This window comes from Mustela putorius, unplaced genomic scaffold (genome assembly GCF_011764305.1).
Source record: "Mustela putorius furo isolate JIRA1106 unplaced genomic scaffold, ASM1176430v1.1 tig00000196_pilon_pilon_pilon, whole genome shotgun sequence".
Classification (NCBI taxonomy): domain Eukaryota; kingdom Metazoa; phylum Chordata; class Mammalia; order Carnivora; family Mustelidae; genus Mustela; species Mustela putorius.
This window is the reverse complement of record NW_025421310.1, coordinates 14,761,473-14,782,067: the sequence shown is the minus strand read 5'-3', so window position 1 is coordinate 14,782,067 and position 20,595 is coordinate 14,761,473. Positions and strand designations below refer to the sequence as shown.

At 37.8% G+C, this 20,595-nt stretch overlaps 1 protein-coding gene across 1 annotated transcript in view; it reads right to left on the bottom strand.

Annotated features, from left to right (window-relative positions):
* Positions 1–8,229, bottom strand: part of ZNF404 (zinc finger protein 404) — a 32,998-nt gene extending 24,769 nt beyond the window's left edge. The window contains exons 1-2 of the mRNA XM_004767666.3: positions 8,171–8,229; positions 7,238–7,815 (exon numbers count right to left, since the gene is read on the bottom strand). The gene's annotated coding sequence lies outside the window, so the exon portion shown is untranslated. The remainder of the gene's footprint in view (positions 1–7,237; positions 7,816–8,170) is intronic.
* Between the last annotated feature and the right edge of the window lie 12,366 nt (positions 8,230–20,595).

The window sequence follows — 20,595 nt, the reverse complement described above, 5'->3', positions numbered from 1 at the left end:
TAGAGAATTTCTTACTAACAGATCTACAATACAAGAAATATTAAAGGACAGCAGTCAGGCTAAAGGCAAATAATTGCAGGTGAAAGCATGGACATGCAGAAAGCTATGATATAGAAAATATATGACTAACATGACTAAACAAATGCTGTTTAAAGCAACAAAAACAACAATGCTTGTGTGGCTTGTAATACAGGAAGAAGAAATGACAATACCAGCATAAATGGAGTTAAACTATTAAGAAGTTTTACATTATTTGATATGTAGTAAAAGACTTAATTTAAGGGAGACTGTCTTAAAATGCATTCTATAATAGCTCAGTTAACTACTAAAAGAATTACACAAAAAATGTACAACAGAAAAACCTAATAGAAGAGATAAAATGAAATAATAAAACACCGGATTAATACTAAAGGATACAGGAAAAGAGAAATAAAATAAAGAAAGGACAAACAGAATATATTGCAAGATGACAGATTTAAACCAACTATATCAGTAATTGTAGTAAAATGTAGATATACTAAACATTGCAGTTAAAATCTAAGATTGTCAGATTAAATTCAAAAGAAAACCAGAATCAATTATGCTGCTTATAAGAAACATACTTTAGGGGCGCCTGGGTGGCTCAGTGGGTTAAGCTGCTGCCTTCGGCTTGGGTCATGATCTCAGGGTCCTGGGATCGGGTCCCGCATCGGGCTCTCTGCTTAGTGGGGAGCCTGCTTCCTCCTCTCTCTCTCTCTCTGCCTGCCTCTCTGCCTACTTGTGATCTCTCTCTGTCAAATAAATGGATAAAATCTAAAATTGGCTGGACTCTATTTTCACATTAAAAAAAAAAAAGAAACATACTTTAAACACAAAGACAAATATATTAGACAGTAACAAGAAAAATACTAGTATGAGTATATTAATAACAGATACAATAGGCTTTAATGCAAGATGTATTAAAAGTAATAGAGACATGTCATACAATTCAAGAAGAATATAACGGTCATCCTACACTTCTTATGTATCTAATAACATAGCTTTAAAATATAGAAAGCAAAAGTCAACAGAATTAAAGGACAGACAAAGTTATAACTGGATTTTGAGAGTTTAATACCCTCCATTTGGTAACCAATAACAGGAAGAGAAAAAAAAATCACCAGAAGTTTAATAGGATTAATCTAACTGACCTAATTGAACATTATACTCCTAAATTGACCATTATACTTCTCAATTGACCTAATTGAAAATCACCAGAAGTTTAATAGGATTAATCAAACTGACCTAATTAAACATTATACTCCCAAACTACAGATTATACACTGTTTTCAAATGCTCACAATATATTTATCAGAATGTTCTGGGCTGTAAAACAAGCATCTATAAATTTCAGATGATTAATATAAAAAATGCATATATTCTGAAGCCCTCAGAATTAACTTAGAACTTAAAAACAGGTGTTTCTGAAATGTTTCCAAATATAAAAAGTTCACTTCTACACAAGTATAGGTCAAAAACCAAATCATAATATGGAAACCAGAAAATATTGTGAGTTGAATGATCATGAAAGTATGACACAATAAATCTTCTGCGATGCAATCAAACTGATGCTTACAAAGACATTTTTAGCTTTAAATATTTTTTTTCTTTTTGTAAGTGCTGCAGATAAATGCCATTCATTGTTCAATCTCCATCATAGTTGTTAGGTGTTATACTGACATAGCAAATAAACTAGTAGTGAAATTATGATAGGAATCCTTTGTCAAATTATGTCAATACCCATCACTCAGTCACTGAACAATACAAGAAAAACTTATGATGTATTATCTTTTGGCTAACTTAACATAATGAAAAAAAAATAAATAAAAATAAGTAAATTAGTTAAAAATTATGTCAATGCTAAATAAATTTGGAATTTATTTTCTCCCAGTAGATAGCATGAGTGTAGTAATCGTCTTCTTATTTTCTTCTTTCTTTTAAATATTCTTTGACCTACTTCATCCAAACATAAATGTATGTATTATTAAAGTAGTAAGGTTAAAAATCAGTGATCTACCTTTGGATGCTAGAAAAAGAAAAGCAAATTTAGTCTATGGAAAGTAGAGTATACTAAAAGAAACCAGTGACATAAAACCCCCAGATATACAAAAAGAAAAATCAATAAAGCCAAAAACTATTTCATTGAAGAGATAAAATTGATATATCTCTAGCTATACTAGTCAAGAAAATAAATGCCAATATCAAGAATATGAAAGGAGATATCACTACATATATTATAGACATTAAATTGTAACAGAATCTCACAACTTTATGAAAATAAGCTTGAAAAACATACATGATAGTTTTAAATTCCTTGAAAACACAATTCTACTAAACTGAGATGAGAAATGGAAAATCTGAATATTGTTATATTTACAAAAGAAATGAAATCTTTATTAAGAAACTCCCCATAAAGTATCACGCCTAAAGGCTTCAGTGGCAAATTCTTCCAAACATTTAAAGAATTAAAAATACAAGTTAAACTCAGTATCTTCTAGAAAACAGAAAAAAAGTGGACCATGTCATGAAGCATACCATGGTATCAAAACCTGACAGGGACATTAATTACAGGAAAAGAAAAATACAGTGCATCTCTCATGAACACAGATGTAAGCATATTAAACCAAATATTAGCAAGGATATTAAACCAAATATTGCAGGTGTTATAGAAAGTAAGAGAAATTTAGTCTAGAAATATAAAGGTCATTTAATTTTCAAAAAATCAATCAACATAAATGTCCAACCATAACTGTCCAACCTTAAATTAAAAAAGAGAAAGCCATTCATAGATTTCATTAGATGCAGAAACTCTGATAATATTCAACCACAGTTCATGACAAAAATTCTCAGCAAACTAGGAAAAGAGAGAAGCTTCCTTAATTTGATAAAGGGGATCTACAGAATAAAACTACATCTATAATTATATGAGAGGTGAAATGTGGATCATTTCCTTCTGAGTTCAGGAACAAGGCAAGGTTGTCCATTCTTACCTCTTCTACTAAATTTTATACTGTAAGACCTATCCACTACCATAAAGAAAAAAATGAAATGAAAGGTATGAAGGTTGTAAAAAAGGAAGTAAAACCAACTTTATTTGCAGATTACATGATTTTGTACATTGAAAAAAATTTCAGTTCTACAAACTATTAGAATAAATGAATTTATTAGCAAGATTGTTGAATAAAAGGTCAAAGTATCAAACAAATATCTGTATCAAAGCAAAGTTACTGGAAAATGAAATTTTAAAATCCTAACAGTTTTTTAAAAAATCTAAAAAAGTATAACACTTTGGAATAAATCTAACAAAAGAGGCACAAGACTTTTAGACTAAAAACATCAAAACATTAAGTGACTAAAGAAGAATTAAATAAATGGAAACATAGTCTATGTTCATGAATTGGAAGACTGTTTTAACTATCAATTTCTCTCTAAATTGATCTATTGATTTGATGCATCTCTAACATTATCAGTGGGGAGTTTTGGGGGTATTTTTTTTTTTAGAAAATTAGAATTAACTTGTTCTATAATTATATGGAAATGCAAAGAACCTAGAAGAGTCAGGGCAATTCTGAAGAACAAAGTTGTCAAAAATCACATTAGATATCAAGACATGATATAAAGCTACTGTACTTAAAACAGTGATACTGACACATGACTGACAAATAGACCAATAGAATAGAGAGCATAGAAAGAGACTTGCAGAGATGCCTGGGTGTCTCAGTTGGTTAAGCAGCTGCCTTCAGCTCAGGTCATGATCCCAGCGTCCTGGGATGGAGTCCCACATCGGGCTCCTCACTCGGCAGGGAGCCTGCTTCTCCCTCTGCCTCTGCCTGCCACTCTGCCTGCCTGTGCTCGCTCGCTCTCCCTCTCTCTCTCTGACAAATAAATAAAATCTTAAAAAAAAAAAGAAAGAGACTTGCACATATATAGCCACAGTTTTCACACACACACACAAAATCTGACTGCAATTTATAGCAGAAAGTATAGTCAGTCATTTTCAACAAAAGGTATCTGAGCAATTGGGTTTCTGTGTGCAAAAACTGATTTTGACTCTGATCCCACTACATACACAGATAAAAATCCAAGATGGATCACATACCTAAATTTGAAAACTGAAACAATAAACTTGGAAGAAGAAACAGAAAAATATCTTCATGATCATGGATGTGCACAATTTTCCTTTTTGGGGGTTAATTTTTAAAAATATTTTATTTATTTATTTGATAGAGAGAGATCACAAGTAGGCAGAGAGGCAGGCAGAGGGAGAGGGAAGAAGCAGGCTCCCTGCCGAGCAGAGAGCCCTATGCGGGGCTCGATCCCAGGACCCTGAGATCATGACCTGAGCCAAAGGCAGAGGCTTTAACCCACTGAGCCACCCAGGCGCCCCATTGGGTTTAATTTTATTTTCACTTATTTTAGACTTAGGGAAAAGTTGCAAGAAGAGTGCAGAGAGTTCTTTTTACCCCTCGCCGTAATGTTAGCTCTTACATAGGACAAAGATCAAAACCAGGAAATTAACATTCGTACAATACTATGGATGGCAGATCTTATTCAAATATCACCAGTTTTTCAAACTAATATCCTATTCTTTTCCAGGATTCTATACATGATCCCACACTTCATTTAGCTGTTATTTCTCCTTAGTCTCTTCCAAACTCCACAGTCTTCTTACGGTATTATTTTCAACTGCTGCCCTAACGAACTACCACAAATTTAGCTTAAAACAACACATATTTATCATCTCACAATTTCTTTTTTTTTTTTTTTTTTTTTTTTTAAAGATTTATTTATTTATTTGACACAGAGAGATTACAAGTAGGCAGAGAGGCAGGCAGAGAGAGAGAGAGGAGGAAGCAGACTCCCTGCTGAGCAGAGAGCCCGATGCGGGACTCGATCCCAGGACCCTGAGATCATGACCTGAGCCGAAGGCAGCGGCTTAACCCACTGAGCCACCCAGGCGCCCCTCATCTCACAATTTCTGTGGACCCAGAGTCTGCACACAGTTTAGCTGGCTGCTCTCCTTAGGCTGATCTCATAAACTGTAAACAAGGTGTAGGCTGGGCTGTGTTTTCATTCAGAGGTTCAGCTGAGGAAGAATCCACTTCAGAGTTCATTCAGAATTCATTTCTTTGCAGCAATGGTACCAGGGCCCCTTTTTGGTGGCTGTCCACTGGTGGACACCCTCAGGTCCTGGATGCCACCTGCAGTTTCTGGCAACATGGGCTTCTCCAGCATTGCCACTTACTTCATCAAGCCCACAAAGATAGTCTCTAGCTCTAGTCTGCTATAATGGGGTCTTACATGACAAAGCAGAACCACAACAGTGACATACCATTTCTTTTACTATACAAAATAGCCTTATCACAGAAGTGACATCCCCCTCATCTTCGCCATTTTCTATTGCTTAAAAGCAAATAACAGGTTCTCCTTACACTCCAGAGTTGGGGGTTATACAGTGGCACAGACACCAGCAGGCAGCAATCAGATGGTCACTATAAAGTCTGTCCTCCAGACCCATCTTCATGCCTTTTTATTTTGGAGGAGTACCATCATTTATTTTGTCAACTATCCTCCCACTTAGATTTTCTAATATTTTTGTAACTGGGATTTGGTTGCACATTTTTGGCAGTACCACAGTGGTGTTGTGTCCTTGCCTTTGCATCAATGGCAGCAATGTCTTACTACTGGTGATGTTAACCTTGATGGGTTGATTCAACTTCTTTCTGCAGGGTTTCTCTACTGTAAACTTACTACCTTTCCCTTTGTAGTTAATAAGTGTCTTGGATAGTGGGAAATATTATAACACTATGCAAATCCTTTTTCTCATCAGATTTTCACCCACTAATTTTAGCATCTATCAGTCAATTGCATCTGAAAGAACTATTACTGTGGTGTTTGGCTAAATGGTCACTTTCTGCGTTCCTTTGTCCTTCTACCTTTAATAACTGGAATTCTACCAGAAGGAAGAGCTATCCCTCCTTCCCCAGGAAAAGATGTTTTAAACAGAATATGCAATACTACAAAAGAAAAAGGTTGGTAAATAGCTTTATTAAAATTAAGAACTTCTCTTCGTTATATCATTAAGAAAGTAAGAAGCAATTGGCTAATGAAAGATATTCTTTGTCTCCTTCTCTCTTTACACACACAGACTCAGACACACACATACACAGAGGCATACAAATATATTTATAAACACTCACAAAGGACTTGTATTCAAAATATACATAAAATTCCTACAAATCAATATGAAAATGACAAAAAATGGATAAAAGATTTGAATAGACACTTCATAAGGGTATATCAAATGGGCAGTCTCATATGAAACGATGCTTATATCACTACTTATCAGAAAAATATAAATTAGAATCACAATGAAATACTACTACACACACATCAGAATGACTAAAATTAAAATGATTAACAATAGCAAGGGATGGCCAGGTTGAGAAGTAACTATATCTTGGGGTGGAGCACAAATTAAGTCAACCACTTCCACCCCTAAGTATATGTCCAGGGAAAACATGAACATACATGCCCACCAAAAAACGTGTACATGAGTGTTCATAGAAGGTTTATTCATAATAGACAAACACAGGGAACAACCCATCATCATGAGAATGAATAAACAAAGTGTGATATGGTCATCCAAGGAAGTTTTCACAATGTCATCATATTCTGGCAGGGCTGCTAGACACAGAGTGATGTCTCTTCCTATGAACTCCCAAAGCAGGTCACCTGGATTTCTCTAGTGACATCTCACATCTTCTATCTTACTTATTCCTATTCTGATTTCACTTCCTTCAGGGATAACAAGTCATCTGAGGAGAGCAACTATGTCTTTTTGTCACTGTATGCCAGTGAGGTCAAGCATATTGATATATTGTAAATATCTGGTATCTGTTTTAAATTTCAAAACTAGAAATTTATCCTTAGGGAATGACTGCAAAAGGACATAAAGATCTATGCATAATGATGTTCGTTATAGAATAATTTAGTTGGTAGTTAAAAATTAAGAAACATAATAGCTAACAGTAGGCAACAGGTTAAATAAATTAAGGAGAAAAGAGCTTGGGGGCCCTGAGAAGGGTGATCCATCCGCATGGTCTCTCACACAATTCACAAATACGTCACTATTAGGCAGGACATTTTAGCAGAAGGAAAAGAAAGGGTCCCATATCTTCAAGTGTATTTAATGAATAATGAGGAAACACAAACTCACCTGAACTTTATCTTTTAGATGTGTAACAAAAATTCTTTTTTCTCTCTGTATTCATTATTATTATTATTATTTTTTAAGACACAGGCAGCACTGGGAAAAGAGAAGGCAATCATGAAACATCAGGATTTTCTTGGATAGCACAGTAACTTAGAAAACATCCTCCATGACCACCCTCTCAACCAGAAGAGGAGTAGAGAGGATACTGGAATAGTGTTGTCCTTCCCAGTATGTGGAGGCCAGGGTCACTGATGTCCAGGGAGAAATCGGTCCCTAATTCACAGTAGGTTCTTGGGGCCAAAGTTCTGGAAATTCTGTGGTTATGAAACATGCAGCTGACCTTTAGAAGCTTCCAAGGAGGAACCTTCCAGGAGGAAATCCTACTCCTGGGACCTCATCAGGTCTTCCCAGAAGCCTGCCTTGGGGCCCAATGCAGCTTCAACATATCTCAAGATCAAGTCTGTGTCATCTTGCTATGCTTCTCCGTTCTTCCATTCTAAGGCTCAGCATCTGACTTCCCTCTTTTATCCGCGACAGGCCCCAAGGGGCTGTGAGGGGACGGGGTGGAGGATCCGCGGAGCCTAGAGCCAGGAGTTACAATGACAACCCACACGGCGACACAGCCGCTCACCCATAAGCCACGAAGTTAAATAAGCACAATCAAGTATCTGACCTACAAGCGCAGACGCCGCCATGGAGACACACTGTCCCAGTGTCACACACATACACAGACTCACACACGTTTCTCATAGGCACAAAAATCTCTACTGCTCACGCAGACACAAGCCTGAGACTTGGGGCTCCACACGCCCTGTCAGTTCCCAGACTGTCCTCGCCTGGAGAGCCTCTCACCCCCTCCAAGGATCCCCGTCCGGCTCTGGTCAGAAACTGTGGATGCCTCCGCTGGTTTTTTAACTATGGATAGGTCCTACTCACCACGTAGGGACCACAGCTGCTCGGACACCGGAAAAGGACCCAGGGCTGGAGGGGGAATGAGATCCCGGTGGCTTCTGGGAAATGCAGTCCTTCTGGCTGGGAGCCCGAGCTTCGGGCGCCGGTGCTCCGAGTGCGCAGGGGCTGGTGCGTGTGGCGGCGCGCGGCGGCGAGGAGCGGAGCTGTGGAGGACCGTAGTCTTCGGTGTTACAGCACGGGTGAGGGCGGCGAGTGGAATGTGAGTCCAGGCTGTAGAAAACGGAGCAAGGGCAGAGGACTCCAGAGCTTCGACCCTGCATACGGGACGTGGAGGTAGCTGGCTCCTGAGTACGGAGCTTCAGTGGGAGAGAGCTCTGTGAGGGGACCAGAACTTTCTGTCTTCGCTCCCGGGGTAGCACCAGCGCCTGAAGTGGAGCCGGGAGCACAGCCCATGTCAGGTATGCATTTGCTTTGTGTTTTTTTTTTTTGTTTTGTTTTGTTTTTGTTTGTTTGTTTTTTAAATATTTTATTTATTTGAGAGTAAGAGCGCGAGCATGAGCGAGAGGAGAGGCGGAGGGCGAGAGAGAAGCCGACTCCAGGCTAAGCAGGAGCCCCAAGCGGGGCTGAATCCCACGAGACCTGAGCTGAAGGCAGGCGCTTAAACCACTAAGCCACCCAGGCGCCCCTGTGCATTTGTTTTAAAGAAACAGTGAATGACTCGGCAGGGGCAGGTGTGTTTGGGTTTTCATTCTCTGTGACACTGAGGAACCCCTCGTGTGTCTGTGTCTGTGTTTGTGTGTGTGTGTGTGAGTGGTTGTGTTTCTGGTTGTAATTTGTTTCAGAGTTTGTTCTGTGGGTGTGATAGTGGCTTGTATTTCAGATTTTGAGGTTATAGGAAATTTATTAAGCCCTGTTCCTCCTAACACCTATATCCCCACCCCGAAATTATTCATGCCCAGTAAGTTCTTTCCATTAAGGTTGAGTCTGGGTGACTTTTGTCCAAGACAGATCCTAGGAGGGCTGGCTCGATTATGAGACACAGTGGCAAAATGCCCACTTTTTGGAGGCACACAAAAAGGCACATACTTATTTATTTAAGTCTTTAAAGTCAAAATTAAAAAATGAACTTGTAGGTCAAAGCAAATGTTTGTCAAAGAAACATAACATTAATTTATTATTATTACTATATCTAAACAATCATAAAATACAATTTTTATTCTTTTTCTTTTTTTTTTTTTTTTTTTTAATGGAAGAGAGGGCTCATGAAAGTATAATGCAGCCTAGCATCTTAGCCAAACCAAACCAGATTTCTGTCCGTCCCAATACCTCTTCCGGCTTCCCACTGGGACCTGGGAATATAGCACCAGACTCTCCGGCTTTAGGTGCAACTGCCTATGAACTCTGAGCTTCTCTTATGAGGGCCCCTCCATGGCCCCAGTATGGAGTGCAACTTTTCCTTCCACAGTTGTGTGAGTATCTTGAAAGTGAAGTTTGGACATGTGTTTCAGTCTCCTCTAAATTTTTTTCTTTCCCAGACTCTTTGAGAATAGGCAATAAAAAGTTTGGGTGTTTCTGTGACTGTGTATCGAATTATATAATAGGATGCATTTTTGGAGGCTTATGGGATTGTATGTTTTTATCTGTATGACTTAAAATTTATGTGATAGTTTTGAAAGATATGCTTTTCTTTTTTAAAGATTTTATTAATTTATTTGACAGAGAAAGAGATCGCAAGTAGGCAGAGAGGCAGGCAGAGAGAGAGAGAGATGGGGAAAGCAGGCTCCCTGCTGAGCAGAAAGCCTGATGCGGGGCTCCATCCCAGGACCCTGAGATTGTGACCTGAGCCGAAGGCAGAGGCTTAACCCACTGAGCCATCCAGGTGCCCCAAGATATGCTTTTCTTATGTGTGCTTTCTGTAGTTACTGTGAATGTGAATCCCTGTGTGAACAGACTTGTGTGAGAAGCTGCATGACTGAGCTGCACATGTGTGATTTTGATTATATGAGTATAAAACCCTGAGTTATTAAGACTCTGTGTATTTGTGAGTGACCGTAAACCTTCTTACTCTTTTCAACAACGAAATAAAGAGAGGAATGTTACACCTTTTTAGAGCAATAACTTCAAAATTTGGGTAAAAGAGGATTTGTAACTTGCCTGTCCAATCATTTGGATATTTTATGTTCAGATATATATTTTCAAGGGAAAGAATACAAATCAGCCTATCTTTCACAAATGTAGGAATTCATAGTCTCATGCTCTGTATGCAGAGGGTTGTAGTTTTTTTGTCTCTCTTCTGTCCCAGAGGTAAGCTTCCATTCTCTTGACTGTGAAGGAATTTTTATAGATAAGTTTGAAAAGCCCTGGACTAAAGACATAATTTACACATAAAGAGGCAGTTTGGCTTAGAGCAGATAACTAGGAGTAAGACTAGGAAGTCATGCCCTGAATTCTGTGTCAAGCATCATTGTTATTTCTATTTTTTGAAGAGAAAACTGATTCAGAGAAGACGACCTGTGTAAGACTATTCAATTTGTTAACAGAGAACTACTTGCCATACTTCAAATTATAGGTAATTAATACATTGTTACCAGTAATCCGGTGAAATGCAAAATTAGAGTTTTAGTTCCTGTGTAAGGCCTTATCAGAATGAAAGTATGGTAACTTTGAATGGCAAAGTAGTCATTGTCAGTGATAATAATTTTATTTTGGTGTTCTCATTTTTACATTGATTTTTAAAGTTATATTTTCTTCCATTTTTAATAAAATACTAAATACTTCCGTATGCATTTCCTGTAGACTGTAGTTCCCGTAACGCCTGTAACTGTCCATTGTGATTTGCTTCTCTCAGACCCAATAAGTCGTAACCACCCATTGGAGATGAAAGTGGTACATCTGGAATCAAGCATTATCAGGACCAGAGTGCATAAGAAGTTCACATGAATATGTAACCCAGGCTCCATTTCATTTACCAGGGTTGCATCAGTACCTCTCCCTTAGCTCATACATGGATATATGGTCTCACGGAGGATCATTTATGACCAGCTGATAGAGGACAAAAAGTCCTGAGTTTGATTTACATATGCATCCATTCAGTCTACAAGCCAGAAATAGCCCCATTCAGGAGTGGCCCTGAAAATTCTCCCAGTGGAGTAAGAATTTTATCAGCATATCTGGTACTCTACTTTGTGTGAAAGGAAAAATGACCTAAAGTTAGAACTGATATGGCCTCATGTGCAGTGGTGTATGGATTGATACACAAGATATGGGTTGATATATAAGATATCTGAGAAGAACAAGACTGGAAGATCAGGGAAAAGGAAAAGGAGGTCTGGGGCGGAGGAATGTAGAGAGACTTGGTAGTAGGCATGAAGTGTATCTAAGCAGCTTTGTATTTTACATTAATACCCACAGAGAACATGTACTGTGAATAAAAAAGTACATCAGATAGACAAAATAAGGTGTTCAGTTAATATCATTCAGTCTTTGTCATTATTTTCCTAATTGTGGCACAGTGGTGGCAGTGATAAAAGTTACCTGTGGGCCAAACAGCATGGGCTTTCATTTACCAAAGATGATGTAGCTATTAGTGACACAAAATATTCAGCTTGTTAGCAAAAGAGACAAATTCAGAGTCCCAGTTATGGCACAGTCTCTTGTCAAGGAGACAAACCAACCATTTGATGGCAGGGCCAAACTACTTCCACCCTGGACAGGAATTAACAATATTTTGATTATGGATTTACCTTTCCTGCCCAGAGGGCTTCAGCTAGTACTAGCATACAACGGCTTACAGAGCTTTTGACCATTGTCAGGGATCCCAGTAACATTCCATCCAACCAGGAATCTACTTTGCTGCAAAGGAGATGGCAGGAGTTAGCCCAGGACCATGGTTCCATTGTATTATATATTGTACTAACAAAAAGCTGCCAACTTGATAAAGCACCAGAAGGCCTTTTGAGGACACAGCTAAAATGCCAGGTTGGAAGATACACTTTACAAGACTGGAGTGCCATCTTCCAGGATACAGTACATCCTTGGAATAAAAATTCAGTGAAAAATACAAATTTATAGATTCAAGAAGTTCAGTGAATTCTAAGAAGGATAAATAACAGAGCAAACTACAGGGAGACGCAACATAATAAAACTGCCTTAAAGCAAATATAAAGAGAATTGTGAAAGAAGCTATATAAATAGGACACATTTATGTAAATAAGGGGGAAATGATACAAATGATTGCTGACTTGTCATTAAAAAATTGAAAAAATGGGGTGCCTGGGTGGCTCAGTGGGTTAAAGCCTCTGCTTTTGGCCCAGGTCATGATCCCAGGGTCCTGGGATCGAGACCCACATCAGGCTCTTTGTTCAGCAGGGAGCCTGCTTCCTCCTCTCTCTCTGCCTACTTGTGATTTCTGCCTGACAAATAAATTGTAAGGGCCTATTCAGCCAGAGCAGCCCCACCCTGGTTGAACTGCCATTTTGTAGTAAAGCTTAAATTGACCTTGCCCCCCCACCGAGGGGAATTTATTTAAAAGCAATTCCGGGAAACCAGTCCCAGGTAACAAAGTCCAAGTACAAGGGTGGGTCAGGCCAGGTGGAGGTATTCAATCAGTGGGGGCGCATACTGTCTCCTAGCTACCAAGGGGCATGGGCCCCTGCCCTTTGGGAAACTTTTGGTGCTAGTCCTAACCAAGGTGTGATAGGCTGGTTCAAATGCCTACTAGGGTAAATTGTAATTCAGTTGGTCACCTCATATCTTTGTGGAATTTCCTCTGTGTGTTACAATCTCATTGGCTACCTATGTGTGGCCAAGCCCAACCACATGGCCTTTGCTCTATAAAAGTTAGTTTGGAAAGCAGGGAGGGGTCGTCCTCTCTGTAGGGGCGGCCCAGACCGGTCTGTTTGACGGTCGGTCTGATTCCTGATGCTTGGCGCGAAATAAAACTTTGCTTGACCTCTGCTTTGTATCATTCTCGCTCCTTTAATCACGGACCCATTATTGGGGTACCCAATTTTGAGGGGACCCAACATAAATAAATAAAATCTTTTTTAAAAATTGAAAGACTGAAGACAATGGTAACATAATTAAAGGGCCAAAAGTAAAATAAGAAAGAATACCCCCAAATTATTCATCCAGTAAAAATATCCTTCAACAATGAAAGCAAAATGAAGATACTTCTAGATTAAAAAAAAAGTTAAGAGAATTTATCATCAGAAGACCTTAACTATAGGGAATGCTAAAGGAATTTCTGCAGTCTGGAGGGAAGATATCAAGTGAAAACATGATGTCGTGATGAGCACTGGGTGTTATATGCAACTAATGAATCACTGAGCACTATGTCGGAAACTAACTGAACATAAAAGAAACAGATTGTTAGGAATAAAAGTGTGCACAAAATAGTAAATATGTGAGCTACCTTTTCCTTTTTCAGTGTCTTTAAAACACTTGACTGTTCAAACAAAACTGTAATGTTTTGCTGTGTGATTTAAAGCATATGTAGGGGCACCTGGGTGGCTCAGTCATTGAGTGTCTGCATTTGGCTCAGGCCAGGACCCTGGGATCAAGCCCCACATTGGGCTCCCTGCTCATTGGGAACCCTGCTTCTCCCTTTCCCACTCCCCCTGCTTGTGTTCCCTCTCTTGCTGTGTCTTTCACTGTCAAATAAATGAATAAATTATTTTTTAAAAAGTGTATATAGGGGCGTCTGGGTGGCTCAGTGGGTTAAGCCTCTGCCTTCGGCTCAGGTAGTGATATCGGGGTCCTGGGAATGAGCCCCGCATCAGGCTCTGTGCTCAGCAGGAGCCTGCTTCCCCCCTCCTCTCTGCCTGCCTTTCTGCCTACTTGTGATCTATCTCTCTCTGTCAAATAAATAAATAAATAATAAAATCTTTTTTAAAAAGTTTAAAAAAATTAAAAATGTATATAAATGTAACATGTAATAAGTTCAAGATAAAGAATTAAAATAAATGGAACATTACGGGCACAGCTGAGATGGACTAAACACACTACAGCCAATCTCCCCCTTGAATTACAACCAAAAACTCTGGATAAAATACAAAGAGCAACTACATGAGGACTTTGAAAAGCAAATAATAGCAGGCAGATTAAGGTGAGAAATAAAAACTTGAAGATCAATTTGTATGGCATGGTGAATTTCCTTTTATTTACTTATTTATTTTACCCCTTTTATCTCCCGGCTTTGAACTGACGGTTGACGAAACCTGGAAAACAGCCTGGGAACAGAGAGGCAAAAATCCTGAGAGAAACTTATCTTCTGACCAGAGTACTAAAAAAGACAGCCCCTGTGACCCTGAGAATATTGGGGGGACCCGCCTTTCCTCCTGTCCCCTCTGCCCCCATTCCTGGTGCCTGCCCAAGGCCAGCACCAGTGATGGAATTGTACTGATGTCAGTGCATATGAAATCCTTAGTTAAAACACATTTCTCTAGATACAGGAACTGAGAAAAGAGCTTTTGTTATGTAGAGTGTGGGGAGGAATGGTCATTATATATCTAACTTTATTTTGCCATTGTAACCCAAGAGTGGCCCAGTAGTACAGAAATATGTGATAGGGTGGGAGGTTGAAACTCTTAGAAAATCTCATCTTTAGGGTCAAAGAAACTTGGAAAGAAGGACCTTAGGATATATAAATGTAAGAGGCAACTCAGAAGAGGACATTGCTAAAGAAGGAGATACTAAAATAAAATAAAATAAATTTTAAAAAAAGAAGGAAATACTCTGATTCTATGGATGAACTGATATAATTTTCAGACTCACACCTATGCTGCACATTCACAGCATACCCAAAGAAGTGTAGAAAAGACATTGCTCAGAACTCAAATGATTTCTGGGGTGCCTGGGTGGCTTAGTTAAGTGTCTGATTTTGGGTCAGGTCATAATCTCAGGGTCCTGGGATGGAGCACAGCTTCAGGCTCCACATTCAGCAGGGCATCTATTTATCCTCTCCCAGTCACTTGGCCCCTCTCCCTGCTCATGCTCTCTCATATAAATAAAAAATATTTTTAAGAGAACTCATTAATTTCTGGATGGCTCAATGAATGACAGACCCAAACAATATATCCAAGGTTTTGGAACCAACACATGCAGAAAGTGAGGCATAATTTGTGAACCTAACCCAGTTGATTGCCTGCTAAAACAAACAAAAAATCAATATACTCCAGAGATTTTAATAGGAACCACAGTCATAATGTTATATTAAAAGTATCCAGGATACAGTCCAGAATTACTTGATACACAGAACCCAGAAAATATCTGACCAACTTCAAGGGAACAGACAACCAAGAGATGTCAACCCCTAAATATTTCAGATGTTTGAAATAATAATGCAAAGGTTATTTTGTTAATAAAGCAGGTATTATAACCATTCTCTGCAAAGTATAAGTAAACACTCTTGAAATGAATGGAAATATAAAAGTTCTTGGGAGAGAAATAGAAACTATAAAAACAACCAAATTGAAATTTTAGAGCTTTAAAATAAAATAACTAAAATTTAAGAATTCAACCAAATGGCACAAAAGCAGAGTAGATATGACAAATTTAGCTCAGTAAACTTTAAAGTGATCAGTACAAAGTATCCAGTCTGAAGCAGGGAAAGAAAAATTAGAAAAAAACTCCACTGAGCCTCAATGACTTTTGGGCCAATATCAAAAGGCCTAATATTTGTGTCATATCATTGGAATTCCAGAAGGAGAGAAGAAAGAGGAATAAGAGAAATTTTGGAGAAATAATAGTTGAAAACTCCAATTTGTTAAAAGACATTTTTTAGATTCAGAAATCTCAATAAAACCCAAACATGTTAAAATCAAAATTACCCTACTTGTCATAGTTAAAGCATAAAAGGCCAAAGGTGAATTTTTAAAATGCTTAAAAGCATGTAGAAAAAATTATACTTTGCAGGTAGGAGAACAATGTTTCACATCACTGCATATTTCAGATTAGAAAACAGGTATTTGAGAAGACAGTGGAGCAACATCTTAAATGCATTGAAAGAAATGAATTGTTAATCTCAGAAAAAAACTCAAAAGTGAAGACATAATAGACATTTTCAGATGAAGGAAAACTAAGAGAATTCATCACCAGCAGACCTACTCTAAATATAGAAAGAGTTCAGATGTCCACCAACAGATAAATGTATAAAGAAGATATGATTTACATATACAATGGAATATTCCTCAGCGATCAAAAAGAATGAACTCTTGCTATTTGCCATTATGTGAATGGAATTAGAGGGTATTATGCTAAGTAAAATGAGTCAGAAAGAAAAATACCATATGATTTTGATCCTATGTGGAATTTAAGAAACGAAACAGGTGAACATAAGGGAAGGAAAGGAAAAGAATAAGATAAAAACAGAGAGGAAAACTATAAGAGACTCTTAACTATAGGAAACAAACTGAGGGTTGCTGGAGGGGAGGTTGATGGGGGGATGGGGTAAGTGGATGATGGACATCAAGGAGGGCACTTGACGTAATGAGCACTGGGTGTTATATGCAACTGATGAATCACTAAATTCTGCCCTTGAAACTAATACACTATATGTTACCTAAGTTGAATTTAAATAAACAATTTTTTAAAAAATGAAATATTCACAAAACCTTATGTAGCTACTCTACCTGCAAGGGGGTGAGCATAACTCTGTACTTTCTCAGTTTGGGGTACACAGTGAGCTCTCTTCCAAAGAGGACAATATGGGAAGGGCAAAAGAAGAGAACTTTATAATAGAGAAACTGAAAAATCCTACCTTGCATGGATACTCAAGGTCAACATTAATAGTCATTAATCCTGTTGATGGTGCATCCTTGCTATGATGTGAAAAAGAGGCATTTTACTTCTGTAATAGGCTGAAAGAAAAAAAAAAAACCTGCCAACCAAGAATACTTTATCTGACAAGAATATCCTTCAGAAATGAAAGAGAAATAAAGACTTTCCAATGGGGCGCCTGGGTGGCTCAGTGGATTAAGCCGCTGCCTTCGGCTCAGGTCATGATCTCAGGGTCTTGGGATCGAGTCCCGCATCGGGCTCTCTGCTCGGCAGGGAGCCTGCTTCCCTCTCTCTCTCTGGCTGCCTCTCTGTCTACTTGTGATTTCTCTCTGTCAAATAAATAAATCTTTAAAAAAAAAAAAAAAAGACTTTCCAAGACAAAGATTGACCTGCCTTACAAAATGCTAAAAAAAAGTTCTTCAAGCTCAAAGTGATGCTACCTAGTAACATATGAAAATATACAACACATTGGCAATGGTAAATGTATAGTCAAATTCAGAATATTTTAATATCTTTGCATGGTGGTGTGTTAACCCCTTAACTATGGCATAAAGGTTAAAGAACAAGAGCATAAAAATAACTGTATAATTTGTTAATGAATACAAAATATAAGAGGTAAATTGTGACATTAAAACATAAAAGTAGGGGCAGGAAGGGATGAGTATTTGGATGTGATCAAAGTTAAGTTGTTATTAGCAGAAGATAGACTGTTTGAAGATGTTTTATGGAAGCCTAATAGTAACCACAAATAAAAGTCTATAGTTGATTTGTAAAAGAAAAAGAGAAAGGAATCTGAACATACCACTACAGAAAATCACCAATTCTTGACAGAAGGTAGCAAGAGAGGAAGAAAGGAATAGCCCACTACAAAATAGCCAGAGAAATAAAATGGCATTAGTAAGTCCTTATCCTATCAGTAATTACTCTAAATGCAAATGGATTTAATTATCTAATCAGAAGGCCAGAGAGTCCAGATGGATTTTTTTTTTTAAATGACCAAACAACATGCTGTGTAGGAGACTCACTTCAGCTTTAAGGACATACATAGGATTAAAATGAATGGCTGGAGAAAGATATTCCATGCAAGTGGAAATCAAAAGATCAGGGGTAGCTATACTTATATCAGACAAAACAGACTTTAAGCCAAAATGGGAACAAGAGATAAATAAGGTCATTACATAATGAAAAAAGGGTCAATTCTTCAAGAAAATATCACAATTATAGGGGCACCTGGGTGGCTCAGTGGGTTAAAGCCTCTGCCTTCGGCTTGGGTCATGATCCCTGAGTCCTTGGATGGAGCCCCGCATCGGGCTCTCTGCTCAGTGGGGGACCTTCTTCCCCCTTCCCCTCTGCCTGCCTCTCTGCCAACGTGTCATCTCTGTCTGTCAAATAAATAAATAAAATCTTTTTTAAAAATTTAATTTCTTTTCAGTGTAACAGAATTCATTGCTTATGCACCACATTCAATGCTCCCTGCAATAAAATCTTAAAAAAAAAGATATCACAATCATAAATATACAAACATTGGAGCACCTAACTATATTAGGCAAATATAGATCTGGAGAGAGAAATAGGTAACAATGCAATAATCGTAGGGGATGTCAATACTCCAGTTTCAACAATGGATAGATGATCATGACAGAGTATCAACAAGAAAATGCTGGATTTGAATCATATTTTAGACCATATGGACTTAGCAGATATAAATAGAACATTCCATCCAATTGTAGCAGAATACATATTCTTCTCAGGCACTCACAGAACATTCTCCAAAGTAGTTCATATGATACACCACAAAATAAATCTTAGTAAGTTTAATAAAGTGAAATCATATCAAGTATCTCTTCTGACCACAATAATATGAAACTAGAAATCAGTAAGAGGTGGAAAGCTGGAAGATCTACAAATACGTATAAATTAAACTACATATTCTTGAACAATCAATGGGTCAAAGAAGAAATCTAAAGGGAAATCAAAATATATCTTGAAACAAGTGAAAATAGAAACACACTTACCAAAACCTATGGGATGCTACAAAAGCAGTTTAAAGAGGGAAGCTTATACCAACGAACCTCTAGATTAAGAAAGTAAAAAGATCTCACACAACCTAACTTCACACCTGAAGGAACTAGAAAAAGAACAAACAGTGCGAAGTTAAAAAAAGGAGGAAAAAACAAAGAGCATAAATAAGTGAAATAGAGGCCAGAAAGACAATAGAAAATATCAGTGAAACTAAGAGACTTTTTTTTGAAAGATAAAATTGACAAATCTTAAGATTTAGAAAAAATACTCATATAAAGTCTAAAAGGAAAGAGGAGATGTTACAATTGAAAGCACAGAAATTCATAGAATCTTAAGTAACTAGTATGACCTATCATATGCAAACAAATTAGGTAACCCAAGAAGAAAAGGATAAATTTCTAGAAATATACAGGCTACCAAGACTGAATCAGAAAGAAATAGAAAATCTGAACAAACCAATAACAAGTAAGGGAGGGAAGAAAGGAAACTCCCCCCCCCCAAATCCAACACCGCTCAGGACCAGATGGTTTTGCTAGTGAAGTCTAACAAACATTTAATGAAGAAGTAACACTAATCCTTATCAAGCTTCCAAAAACTGAAGAGAGAGGATCACTTCCAAACTCATTTTATAGGGAAGACCAGCACTACCCTGGTACCAAAGCCAGATAGGGACAATACAATCACAGATATCTACACACAAATGTTATTGATGAATATGGATGCAAAAATTATCAATAAAATATCAACAAACCAAATTCAATAGCACTTCATAAAGATCATACACCATGACAAAGTGGGATTTATCCCTGGGATGCATGGATGGTTCAACACATGCCAATTAATAAATGTGATACACGGGGTGCCTGGGTGGCTCAGTGGGTTAAGCCGCTGCCTTCGGCTCAGGTCATGATCTCGGTCCTGGGATCAAGTCTCGAATCGGGCTCTCTGCTCAGCAGGGAGCCTGCTTCCCTCTCTCTGCCTGCCTCTCCATCTACTTGTGATTTATTTCTGTCAAATAAATAAAATCTTTTAAAAAAATAAATGTGATACACCACTTTAATTGAATGAAAGGTAAAAATTACATGGTCATCTGAAAAAAGGATCAAAAAACATTAGAAAAAATATGACATCCTTTCATGATAAAAGCTCTCAACAAATCACATATAGATGGAATATAACTCAACCTAATAGAGGCCATATACACCAAACCCACAGCTACCATACTCAATGAAAGATTGAAAGCTTATCCTCTAAAATTAGAAATAAAACAATGTACCCACTCTCACTCACTCACTACTCCTATTCAGCATAATGCTGAGACATTCAATCAAGATGAAATAAAAGACACCGAATAGGAGAGGAAGAAGTTAATTTGTCTTTGTTTGCAAATGATATGATCTTACATACAGGAAATCCTGAAGACCTCACCAAAAATATGGTTAGAGCTAATCAGTGAATTCAATAAGGTTGTATCGTAAAGAACCATCATACAGAAATCAGCTGGGTTTCTATACACTAAAAATGGGATATCTGAGAAAGAAAATAGTTCCATTCACAATAGCATCAAAAATAAAAATCCTTTGGAATAAATTTAAACGAGGTAAAAGACTTGTATACTGAAAATTATGACTTTGATGAGAGAAATTGTA